Here is a 14019-nt window from a genome sequence, read left to right as displayed (position 1 = left end):
GCAGTACTGAAACGCCGTCTAAGCTGTTCGCCAATCACAGCTGGGACAGCTAACCAATCACAACACATTTCGTTTTTTTCGAAAGGCGGGCCTTCATTAAAACCCAGAACTAATCGAGCCGTTTGTGCCAGGCTGGGGAGAAAGGTATTTTAATAATGTAAATTATGTGAAAAATAATGCGTTTTTCGAACCACCAAGCATGAGAGCATGTTCTAGTACACCCCCAAAATAAAATCAAGACTTTGTAAAAGAGCATAATAGGACCCCTTTAACTAAAGAGCTCTTTAAACTTCTTGCTTTTTCGAAAAGACATTAATGGGGGCTGTTCAAACATTTTTGAAAGACCTGGGTCTGATTGTTAAATATGCCAATATTTCCGTATAATGATACAAAGAGTTGGAGCCTGAGGAGTGTATGTTGTAACAAATTGTACAGAGACATTCCTTTTATTATTTTGAGTGTTATTAGCCGTAGTGAGTAGATGATCTCTTTGTACTGCTTTTAATTTCTCCTCTGCACAATCCAACCAACTTTTAATTTCTTCCACATGTAGTTTTTCCTAATTTCAAACAAATTGTCTGTTGAACAAATTTGCTTAATTCTATGCAGCTGACTCACTGGTAAACTTTTTTGAGAGAGGGTGGGTGACAACTATGAGCATGTAAATAATTATTCCTATCTGTTTTCTTCCTGAAAAGGTCCGTACTCAATAATTGTCCTACCTTGGTAACACGAACATCCAAAAAATCCAAAGTGTTCTCGCTAAATGACATTGTGAATTTAAGGTGACCTGTTATAGAATTAGGATACTGATGAAAGGAGTTAAAAGATCGTAAATCTCATTGAAACAGTACAAAAATGTCATCAATGTAACGCTTGTACAATAATACTTGCTGGAAAAATTGATTATTTTGCCACTCCCCTAATTGTCAGAGTGACACACCTGTTGCTGATTACAAGAATGTTTAAAGCATGGTTTGGTATTGCTGTTCTTGATATCTGATGAAGGCCTTGATAACGGCCGAAATGTCATTTTAATTAATAAAGTTTTCACTCATTCAAGAGTGAGTGCTGCACCTTTTTCAATTAATATGGCTTTTTGATTTTTGGTTGCACCTCCTCTATCGTTGGTAGAGCACCTCCTCTCAGTAAATTTTATTATCTGTATTATTTGTCATTTTCTGAGTGTCATGAACTTAGTGGGCCTTGATTAATGATGCTATATTCATTTCTGACAGTCAGTTATGAACCCGACCAGGTTCATATTCAAACCAAAATCTGTATGTATAGGAAGTCCCTTGGCCACACAGAGTTATTATCGACTTATTTGGGCTGGAATTGTGTGGAATGTTTTGTGATCCAGTGAGTCTTAATAGCTGCGAGCAAACAAAGCAGCTCTGTTGTAGTCATCAGCGCTGCGTCTTCAAAACACTCCACTCCATCTGTTGTCAACAAGTTGATTAATTAAAAGGAAAACATTCTGTTTTATGCAAATCAGTCAACAAATCAGTCACATGTCATCCATATGCATTTTAGCCTCGAAGTCTGCGCGCCCCTCCCACCGTTGCTGGAGGAGTTATTGACACTAACCCTTCGGGCACACAATGTCAGCTCTCCTCCAACCACATGTTTGATTCCAACATTGGAATTGTGGGCACGGAGAGCATCAAAGCTGCCCTCTCCTGTATTTGCATAGTGTTTTAGCTGATTCGAATCGCAAGGACAGAGCGGTAAAATGCGGTGAAATTACTGCTTGCTGACTTGAAGTGGAAAGCATGTCAGAATGTTAATGGCGTGGTGTGTAATGCGGCGACAATTGATATTCCAGCACGCTCAGGCAGGTTAAACGTGTTAACAGCCGAGCTCCTGCTGCCTGAGCTGTTTGCAATAACATCGCTTACAAACATGTGTTCATTAGTAGCACCGGGGTCAGAAAGGTCCTTGTTGGATTTCAGCAGTGGAATAAAAGTTGCAGGAATGCAGCTATGCTATTATAAATCGCTCCTGTGTTGTCTTAATTTCTAATTTCTTAATTTCTAAAATCTATTTATTCGTTTGCTTAGAAATGCCACCAAAACACACACACACACAGCAGCCTTTTGCTAGTGTGAGAAAGATATTCCGGTTGACTAATGCCCACCTGCCTCTTTTAGGAACCCAGAGCTGAGAGTAGCAGCTGCTTAAATAAGGATGTCAGCACTGCGAGTAAAAGATGGATGCTGTACCTTTGTGTGTTCATTTCCTTTAATCTCCGCGGCTTGCCGCTGTGGATTAAAAACCAGGAGGACTGGAAGTGCTTGATAGACTGTAGACCTCCCAAAGCCTGACAGGGAAGAGTGTTTGGCAGAAATTTGTTGAAATCTTGCCCAAAGCGCAACTGTAGCCTGGGAAATAGAATAGCAAATGAGAAGCCATAAAGATTGTTGATGTTTTTTGTGTGTAGTAATGGAAATAATGTGTGTAAGACTTTACATCTGATGTATTGAAAACACTGCAGTCACATAGATCCAGATTGAATTCCACATTCTGTGTGTGAGTGTTGTAGCAACCTCTGCTGTGGATTTTATTATTTTCATCTTCCATGGTGGTGGTAGTGGTGGAGTTAAATTGCGTTACTATCTCCAAGGCAATAAAGGAGCGAGCGCTCTTGAATCCTGACAGGATTTACTTGGAAGGGACGAGGGGATGTAAATTGAGAGATAGTTATTGGCTCAGAAAATCTTCTGCTCAGCCAAGATGGCGTAAACGTGATGGAGAGCTGCGAGTCTCAGAGCTCAGCTCGGGATCAAAAGTGATGTGAAGACATGCCAATATTGACAATGTTGACTGGTTAACATTTTAGCCCACAGAGATTTAATTCGTCTTTAAACTGACAAGAGAGATTGAGTGGAAAGCGAGCTGTGTCGTAATGCCACCTTCTTTTTACTACAAGTCAACTCTTGGTGACTGACTATGGTTTGGTAAACACTGTCAAGGGAGGAAAACCCAGGGACTCTGCATATTGCCTGTACTTAAAGGGACAGTACACCTGAAAATTAAAATTCTGTCATCATTTTCTCACCCTCATGTTGTTCCAAACCTGTTTGAGATTGTTCTGTTGAACACAACAGATATTTAGCTCTTTTTCCATACATTGAAAGCATATTCTGCAGTATTTCCATTGAATAATACATACATTTAATCTGTTTCTCACATAAAGCTATTGAAGTGCTTTAGAACAGTGTTTCCCAACCGGGGTGCCGTCCTCTTCATCAGAAATTAGCCTTCTGATTGCCACCATTGATGGACACATTTTTTTTAATAATATTAAAAATATCTGTATGGCATTATATTCTGCAGTTCTTCCCTGTTGTACCTAATATCTATACTTTTCAAATTATCATATCGAAGTTAGAAATTCAAATATTGTGACAAAATTAATTTTGTAGGGTGCCACAAGTTTGTTAAAATTTCCAAAGGGTGCCGCGACTAAAAAAAGGTTGGGAAACACTGCTTTAGAAGACTTAGAATATATTCATATACAGGTTAGTTTTATGATACCTTAATAGCCTTTTTTGTCCTTGACCATTCTAGTCCCTATTCACTTCCATGTGTATGGAAAAGTACAGCTTTATCATTCTAAATCCTTTGTGTTTCACTAAAAGCCAAGTGGGTTTGGAACGACATGAGAGTGAGTTTTGTGTGAATGTCCTTGTTTGTGTCGAGAAAAACAGATTCCTTCTCAAAGCGACATGGATGTACGCCGCTGTATTGACGGCATTGTCAGAGATACAGTCATTGTTTTCAAGGTCATGTACAAGCATGTTCGCCCTATCCAACACTGTATTATAAATGTTAAGACAATTAGATGGAGCCTGTGTAATTAATTAATTATCGAATTAATGTCGTTACAAAGGTAATTAAATGATAAAGGCCCATTTTTGACACTCAGGTTATCCTTTGTCACTGTAGATAAGCTGCTCCATTGTTATTGTCTGTAGTGAGGTGATGCCAGCAATGCTATTTAGTTGATCATAACAGACGTGCACAACAGACGTGAAATGATATGGAAGCACCATATGTACAAAATATGAAATGGCAAATTCCATAGCACAGAGTTTTAAAGACCTGGGGCATGTGGGCATTATGGGAGCACACCGCACCTCTGACAGTTTCATCTTAGTGCTGGTTGAGAGGCACTAAGGGGAACTGCATGAAAAGTGATTATGCTGATGTAGATTGGAGCTCCATATTTCATATCCTGCAGATCAATAAGACACGAGGCAATATGTTTCTGTGAAAATGTGGCCTTGGAGCCCGCATGGGGTCTGCTGACCATACTGACCTGCAAACATGACTGGATGAGAACACAAGGACCTGAGTGAGTGTGATATGCCTGATAACATGGAGCAATTTGTGCCATTTTTAGCTTCAAACGTGGTTTTATTTTCATTTTCTGTGTTTGAACACCATTTTAAAACACTTTCATGTAGATCATGTTTAAAAGGATTTAGCTGTTGACCTCTGACACCGGCATCCATTACATTAATCAATAGCGAGTGGATAAGCCAGTCACTTTCACTCAGTGTTGAATGCTCTCAGAATATCAGTTACAGGGTTTAGGGTTTCAAAACACTGCAGTCTACTCTCTTGCTGTTTGTGATCTCTACATAGTGTGGGTTGCACTGAAGGGTAACACTGCTGCTGTGATCTGTACTTGACCTGCATGGTTTGTTCTGAAAAAAAAAAAAAAAAGATTTGAGATTTCTGTAAATAACCAGTGCTGGTAGTTTTTATAGAGGGAAAAAACTGTTATTGTATCCAAAGCGTATCTCTCACGCTTTATTTATCAGATGGATGGATTTGATTGACCCATTAATTTACAGTATGTGAACCATATGATTAATCATGAATTTTTATTGGTCATTACATTTGATTTGATATTTATTCAGATCAATCAGATATATTTGATTTTTTTTGTATTTTAAGTTACAACAATAGACAAACAGTTATTTTTTTCATGATTTTATTCATCCATACAATTAAACATAGATTTCGTAAATTCCTTGTTTAAATTCATCTGATGTTCTACTGAAAAAATGATATATGGATGGATAAATGGAATGGATAGATGGATGGATAGTTTAGTAGATAAGTGAATGGATGGATAGATTAATTCAGTTCTTTCATTTTATTCATTCATTTACAGTATAGTATGTGAACCCATATGGTTAATCATAAATTTCATAAATTGTTCAGTTAATTTGATCTAGTATTCACTAAGTTACAAGGATAGATAGATCAGGGCTCGCAAAATCGCTAGCCTGACGTCCCGGGGCTATTGTGTTTTCCAGTCGGGCTACCAAAATGTATCACCACTCTGCCCGACGGGCTATCTTAAATGCCCATCTCCCGCAACAGGTAGCAGAAAGTGCAAGTGAAGATTGCAAGTGACATTGTAATTTAGTTCCTTTCTTCTTGTCTTCACCACCTGGCTACTGTTGTAAAATGTTGAGAGATTCAAACAAAAAGTAATCAATAAATAGAACAAAATAAAAAAAAAAATAAAAGACTGCAAGTGACGTCGCTAGCTGAAGCGCAAGTGTCTGAGAGTGCAAGTCTGAGAGTGCAAGTGCAAGGCTACAGCCAGACCCTTCTCGATAAAGCAGCGTTTATGAGCATGGAGCTGCTTTGTGTTCAGCTGTTACCGGGGAAACCGCAATATTTCAGCACTCCTAAAGCGCCACCTCGTGGCAGAGAATGAATTTGCATTTCCAATAAGCCTTTCTTGCTGTTTATGGACAGGTCAATGTAAATATTAACTCGTGTTTTTACGCAGCAAACACATAGAGTTGTAAATGAGAAAGAAGTTAATGTGCCTTCTAAAAATCCAAACAATTAAGACAGTAATATTTATACCCTGTAAATAGTGAAATAAAATTCCTTCCTTCATATTTGTTGATATTTGTGTATTGAAAATATTTTTGATTGACATTAAACTCCTATCTGATTTTCAATATTTAAAAAAAGCTCTTTTTTTTGGGCTAGTTAAATTAATTTTGGGCTACCAAAATCTGAAGACTACCTGCCCGAAGGGCTACCAGGGATTTTGAAATTTTGCGAGCCCTGTAGATGATAGATATATAGATAGATAGAGAGAGAGGCTAGACATAATTCTGAAGTGTAGATTTTTTGAATTCCTCAGTCCTCAGTTGTGGGGTTGCACACAGTTCTTAAACAACCATTAGCATCACACTCAGTCGCAGCCTGTGATAAGATGTCGCAGAACCCCAGCAGATAAGCAAATGATGTGAGGAAGTTCTTCACAACTGGTGGATTAAGTGGAGAGAGGGGATGAAGAAGGGATGATGCAGGATAAGTACTGCGGAAGGAGATGAAAGAGGCCCATTTGAAGTGTCAGCGAGACATCAGAGCAGACCTGGGAGAATTGTTAAACTGCCTTTATTTTGCCAAGAGAGCCCCCCCTCTCTCTGTGGGGGGAAGAGAGAGAAAGAGAATCTACCAGGAGCACTGCTTGATGAGCAGAGTGTGTTTGAGAGGAAGGAAGTGCTGAAGAAAGAGAGGGAGCGAGTCGAGCGACACTGTTGTCTTTGAAGTCGAGAGCTCGACTTCAAGGTGGTACGGAGTGAATCCTGATGGTGTCAGTGCCACTCTGGGTAAAGGAAAAGAGGGCAGCCCAGTTATTTATTTACAGTCTTTTTTGCATTTCTATAGCTGCTTCTCTACAGATGCCAAAAGGGATTATGCTAATGGGGCACAGTCCATTAGAATAGAGGAAGTCTTGGTAGTTAGCCGAGAAAATGAAAGCGCGAGAGAGGCTGTTTTTAGCAGTCTGCTCAGCCGCAGAGAGCTTCGCTATCAGCATGACTCTCCGTAGCTCTATACACCATCAGATGGCACTATAGGATAAATTTGAGAGCGGCTCCTGCAGCTCTCTGCATGAGGACAGAGAGGGAGCCAGCACTGTGGAGAAACCGACAAGAACAGATGAATGATAAACCCATAAGCTCTCTGCAGCAAAAAAAATCTTGTCAGAAGGCGGCGTTCGCTCTGTTCGTGTGCTTTTGATCCGACGAGGTCTTGCCTCATGGATTACACTCTCTCTTTAGGGAAAGCCTGTATTTACATCATGCGGTGCAGTCGTTTCATAAAGCGAGGAAATGTAGCAGTCTGAAATTGTTGTGTAAGATGTTGCAAAACTCAGTTATGAAATTCTCAGGCCGTTCTTTGGTCGGACTCGTGCATGTAGCTGGTTTAGTGTCAGTGTGCTTATGTGTCTTGTTAGTTTAATTTACAGTTTATTATTAAATTTAATGTCTTTTATTAAGATATTTAATTAATTAAATACTTTTTTGTGCTATATTTGTCAAAAGGTAAGAATGAAATTAGATCAGACCAGTATTTGCTCTGTTCTAAACCATAGTGAGCTGCTCATTTTAAAGCATCATATGCACGTTTCCAATATGAATTTCCAAATGTTATTTTAATTATTGTAAAAGGTATTTTTATTATTCTGCCTTCACAGATACCTTATTTTTTGTCCAACTTATAAGACAGAATCACATTTATCATTTGTTGTGAAGACCATCCCAGAATGCACTGCGATCAGCTTAGTAAAAAAATGGTGGACAATAAATAAATGATAAATAAACATGTATTTCATTAAAAAAAATATTGATTAAAATTGAAAAAGTGATTGTTTTACTCAATATTTGTGTGTGGTATTTATGTATTTTTGTACATAGACAAATTGCACTGTTAGCTTAGCAACATGCTAACACCAAACTATTAAAATTAATTGTGAGCTGATTTGTAAGTTGCTGTGTACTGTAAATTGTCATAAATCAGTAACTTATGAGGTTCAGTGACCATTAGCATGCTATCTTCATAGGCAGCGAGGCCAATCACTACATTTTTGAACAGATAATCTCAGTAATTAGATATGTAGATATGATTTACTTGTGACCGTGTCAGTGTGAACTTGCCCTCGCTCGAATAAAATGATCTCTCGATGTGTTCTGCTCTTTGGCTGCTTTTAGCCTGCGCTATCCTTGTTTTACACCCACAAATGCACATTTAGGCCATAAATCCACTCCATCTATACATAATTCAGGAGCTGCAACTCTGCGCAAGAGGCCTGTGAGAGGAACTCTCGTCTGAGGCAGGTCCTCAGCTCCAACCTGAGCAGCAGGCACACACTCTTTTCAGCTCACTCCCTTCTGAGAGTGAGACATGAGGTACAGACAAATTCATTTTGTGATACTAGCTACTATTCCATACTAGCCTCTGGAATGATCATACCTTTCACACCAGTTATTTTCAGCAGCAGACTGTGTCTGTGCTGGTTTTGACCTTACCTTCCCGGAGTGTCAGTACTTTGCTATTTAGTAGCTTTACTTGAAATCAGGATTGTAGCAACCGTTAAAATCACTTTTAGATTTTTTTCCCGCCTACTTTTTGGACAGAAATTGTTACTTGACTAAGTTTAATTTTACTTGACTTAAAAGGTTATGGAAGAAATTGTAGCTGACTGTGGAAAAATTAACAAGCAGAAGCCTTTGCAAATTGTTGCATTGGTTGTTGTAAGCAAACACAAACATCTACAAACGGCAATCCTAATAAACAATGGTGTAAAAATGCATTGTTGCATCAAAATAAGAATTCACTTAATTGATTATGGAATTTAATAACATACATGTTTAAGAATAGACATTGAACATGCAAGATTTCTACATCATGCGTTGCATTCATTATTTATTGATTTATTTTTTATTTTCTTCCCCAATTGCGTTTTTAAAATATACAATAATCTTGGATAACTAAGAAGATATGTTTTTTAAATTTCACTTTAATTTTAGTAATGCTGTTGTGTGTTTTTGTCATTTTTATAATTTTCAGATTTTTTTGAATGTCTATATAGTTTTTATTTATTTAATTTTAGTTATGTTATTACTTCAAGTTAAATGAAATTGAAATTAGAATAATAATAAAAAATAAAATTAAATAAGTAAGGTTTATATATATATATATATACACCTTACTACGTGTACTGCGTTAGGCTAACCGAGACTTGTCATTTGCACTTATATATTGTTGCTCTTTTGTTAGTTTTGACTGCTTTTATTGTCCTCATTTGTAAGTCGCTTTGGATAAAAGCGTCTGCTAAATGACTAAATAAATAAAATAAAATAAATAAATTATATGATGCTGCTTGGTTTGAAAATGGCCATTATTTCCCTATACATACCATGGCAGTTTTCGTTTTATTATTTTAGTAAATTTTTGGATTAAATGCCGATCTGTTACGCATATTAAACAATCTACTTAATGTCTATGTGTGTTAGTTTACCAACATATTATCCTTTATTTTTAATATTAAATCAGTTATAAATGTGCATTAATTTCTTATACAAATTTTTAATTTTTAATCAGTGATTGTCACGCCCCTGGACTGTCTGTGTGTGTTTTTGCTCCCCATGTGCTCTCCGTAACCTAGTTTCTCCCTCATGTTAATTGTTTCATTGAGTCCAGGTGTGTCTCGTCATCCCCTCGTTAAGTTGACTACATAAGCTCTGTTCTGTTCTGTTTGCTTTGTCCGGTGTCTAATGTCTTCTGGTTCCCTGTTTGTGCTACGTGGATTCCTCTGTTTGATCATTAAAGACTGAAATTCGAGTTTATTCCTACGTCTCCTCGTTCCTCGCTCCTCGCCGTAGCAGCAATTGTGACAGTGATGGCCTGATGTATTGTTTTGTCAAAATTCGACTGTAGTGCAAATTTTCTCAAGAGTTTTTATTAATGTCTTCAGCATATTTTTGGAAGTAATTACGAATTGCTCGAACATAATTGAAATGGACTGGATTGGATGAAATCATTATAAGAACAAATATTTACACCCCTACTAATAAGGCTAGTGCCCACTTAGTGTATCTGATTTTTAGTAAATGATTAGTGAATGATTACATGTGCATTTCGACTATGAGCAAATGATATATCACCTAATTAATATTCATGGGCCAGGCTGATTAGTTTTTTTTAATGTATTTAATAATGTCATGCTATATTAAGTCAACTTTCTGAAGAAAGCCAATGACATTTAAACCGAGAATATTGATGCCACCGTTCATAATACGTAAATTGGTCTGCTAATATTTCCATTACGTTGTAGCGTGAGATCCCCTGCGTAATTACAACCCCTGATACTGCCATGTTGTTTAGTTGCTGTTTTGCTCTTCACAATGCATATTTAATTCAGGACCTCTTCTGTGAATTTGCACGTCTTGCCACGAATGCTTCAGATGAATATTGCATGGTGAACTGTATAGCCATCTCTGCAGCATTCATTATGAACCACACCAAAATGTTTCACTCAACCCCAAATTACTCATTACAAAGATAATAAACCTAATCTCATCGCATTCTGTCTGTGAAATTATGTATTGATTTACTCTAAACGGCATTCAGCCCAAGTCAGTAAAATTCACTCATTCTCCATGCATGTTGACTGGGCCATGTGGGCCAGTGCCGGCTGATATGAGCCATACCCAGTGCTAATAGAGGAATCAAACAGAAGACAGCCGTATTTGATAAGATTTTATGCAAACACAGGTCCAGGTTGTACTTGTGCGAGGCAGAGGAAAAAGGAAGAACCTAATAACCCCTACCTCGTTTTTTTTCCCTCTTCTGTTTTCCTTTGGGTAATAAGAGAAGAGAAATGGTGGTAAAATGTCAGAAATATCATGAGGAATAGAAGATCTGAAGCATTGCTTAATGAAAACCTCTGGCCAGTGGCACTGTGAGGCAGAAAGAGCTGCCGGTGTGGTTGGGCTCAGAGCGGTAATTTCTCACCAGGCGCGCAACGCATTCCATTACGCCTGGCCACTGCTCAACACACACACACACACACACACACACACACAGTAATACTGAAGGAGAGTGAAAATAAAGCTAGTGAAGCACCCATAACAACACTTTTCTTACTCTCTATTGTTGTCTGGAGGCAAAAAGAACACAAAGATTAATGTGCGGGATCTATGTGGCTGAGATTGTTGTGAACAAAAGGCCCCTCTGAGCCAAGCGCGAACCATCAATAGAGATCAGGATCATTGGAATGACCACTCGGACAGGGAGCCAATTAACCCGGGCTCTGCTCGTTCCTGGTGTCCATATAACCACCTTAAACCGCCGTTTCGTATCGTGTAATTCCATTAAAGGGACAGTTGACCCAAAAATCTGGTCATTACTACTTCTATGAAACAGAAAAGATGATGTTTCAACATTTTTTTGCTTAAACAAACACCTCAAAGTCCGTGAGGTCCAAAATATTTGACACTGACTTTTATTGTATTTACAAAAAAAGGTTTTTTTTTTAAAAAAAAACATCGTCTTTTATGTTCCACTGCACAAAAAAGTCAGGTTGTTTTTCATTTTTGGGTGAACTATGCCTCAAAGACTTGGAATTAATTTATTTACCACAGGCCTCCAATTTTATTAACACAATACAATGCCTAAATTTCTGGTCTTGGCAGTGTACAATCTTCTTAGTGCTTTGCTTGTTATCTAGCGTAATGCTCAGGGTCAAGGTTCACAGGCGGCCAGCAATCGCTCCAGCTCCGGTAGCCCTGCTATCGTTTAAGTGCCGGCACACGTCTCTCCTCGAAAGTAACCACTTTTTCAATTACTCTTCCATCAGCTAGCAGTGTTGCAGATAATGGCAGGGTCTATAGCTTAGGCTAGCAACTAAATGCAAACTAAACAGAGCCGGTGTGCTATCTGCAGTTAAACAACTCTGCCAAAAACCAGACACTTGTGTGATACAATATAGCTTGAGACGATAGTGGAGATTTTTCTTCTTCCCTAAGGTTTCGCCACTCTGCAAATGCGAAGCACTAGTGATTACGGTCATTTATGTAACATGTAGTCGCTGTTTTCGTTTCCCATGCATCTAGAGCGCTGCCTTTCGTGGCAGCCCCTCAAAAGGGCACATGTTGCAATCCATTTAGCTTCTCTTCAGGTGGAAAAATCCCTGAGGATGAGACTGCCAAACCGAGCATTCATCCTCACTCCGAAAACTTGTTTTGTTGGGTGAACAGAAGTAAATGCATCTTCAACAACAAAAAACGTTTATTGTCTTACGCTATTCAGCAGCGCTAGCCTCGGGAAAAGGTCTTTTTGTGTGTTTCTTTCGCTTGCTGATTATCAACGCCACCCTCAGGATGTTAGTGAACTTCACGTAATTACATCTCGCAAGCTAGTCGCTCGATGCGCCAAATCAAAATTCGCACAACTTCGGTCTCGAACCTTTACAGATAGATGGTCTCTAAACAATGTCAGGCAAAAGTCAATTTTTAAAATGATATGCAACATCACTCTCGGTTGCATCAGCAGGTATGGAGCGTTGTGATGAACAGCTTAATCCATGCTGCTGTGGCCTGTTTCTCCACACCCATTATTTTATTCCTCTGCAAATGAGCATGGACAGGGGGGTAATGAATTCTACCCTCCAGTGAAATGGGAGGATTTTCTATTTGCCAGACACTTCCTTCCCCTTTAACTCTTTCATCTGATGGAGAGTGGACTTTCGGCGGTGGGTGGAGGGGGCGAGTGCCTGACTGATGGTGGGCCACAGAAGACAATCAGAGAAGAGCGAGAACCATCTGTCTCTACCGAGATGAGACGGGCCCGCCAGCTGCAGTGTAAAACATAGCCCATATAAGCAACGGTCCAAGCCCTAAAATTGGAATCGAGGTGCACTTTTGAAAACTGTATTGCATTGCATCAGGCAATACAGCCAAAATCAATATACCCCCAGTGCTGGAATTGGGCTCGAGCGACAATCAGCAGCGCCGCAGTCAGAGAGACATTTTCAGACAGTGCCTTTTTCGCGTTTCACAATCAGTCCGACAGGAGCGGGAATGGGTGGCCTACGCGAGTAAAGCATTTTCCAATCTCGTCTGGCATTCGGCTTCAGTCAATGACCAACAAGCTCCGTCTGAACGGCTACAAGTTGACTTACAACTCAACCCCATTTCTAGACTACGGCGGCGAAACCGCTAGTCCCTACGTCCATCTCAAGCGCTACTTGTGGAGGACTATATATATGGGCTGTACAATAGTAATTTAGATCATGCGATCGCAGAATAGCTGTCAATATAAAGGAATGGGGCTTGTGTACGTTTGGGCTGATGCTGCGTACCTGAGCTCCATCAGTGGCGTAGATGAGAATGGAGCATTCGTTTCCCAACGGTGGCGGAGCCAGGGGTTCTCTGCAGGTTTCTCCGCCTCTGCTTTTATTAGAGAAAAGTTGTAGAGAGCTCTGCAGCAGTGCAGCATGACTGTGGCAACTCATTTCACTAGCTGCTCTCCTGCAGTCTCCTGGGAAGTCCTTCTGCAATGGGTTCCAAACGGGGATTTTTTCATGTTTTCCTCCTGCAATTCCTTCCATGGTTTAAAACAATTTGTTTTTATTAATCATTCCTGTGTGTGTTTGAATGTACACAGCCCTAGCTGGCGCTAAAGTAAAGAAATCAGGTAATTTTAATCAGCACAGTAAATGGTTAACGCTAGATATAAAGTGCAATAATATAATATTATATTATATTTATTATATTATATAATATTATATTATTAATAATTGGGGAATGTATTTTACATTTTTATGATAAATGAACACAAACATACTAAAATATGTCCTAAACTGATATTAATTTAACATTTTCTAGAGAGCATGTTGGCTGTTGGTGTGTTGGTGGCTGATATCATGCTGAAAATATGCTTAATTGATAATGCATTTTAATTACAAAATCTCAGATATATACATTATGCGAAATTAACTTTAAAAGACAGACAAATAAATAGGCCAGTCACGATAACAACTTTTTGTTGTGCGATATATTGCTCCAGAAATAATTGCGATAAGCGATATTACTGTCATTTTAAAGACCATTTTATGCCACTGAATATATAATCATAACGTAACAGCATAATAATGCAAGAAGGCCTACACACTTCCAAATGACAACA

The sequence above is a fragment of the Sinocyclocheilus rhinocerous genome, unplaced genomic scaffold (genome assembly GCF_001515625.1).
Source record: "Sinocyclocheilus rhinocerous isolate Xijiao unplaced genomic scaffold, SAMN03320098_v1.1 scaffold189, whole genome shotgun sequence".
Lineage (NCBI taxonomy): Eukaryota > Metazoa > Chordata > Actinopteri > Cypriniformes > Cyprinidae > Sinocyclocheilus > Sinocyclocheilus rhinocerous.
The sequence above is the reverse complement of the archived record's forward strand: the minus strand, read 5'-3'. Positions refer to the sequence as shown.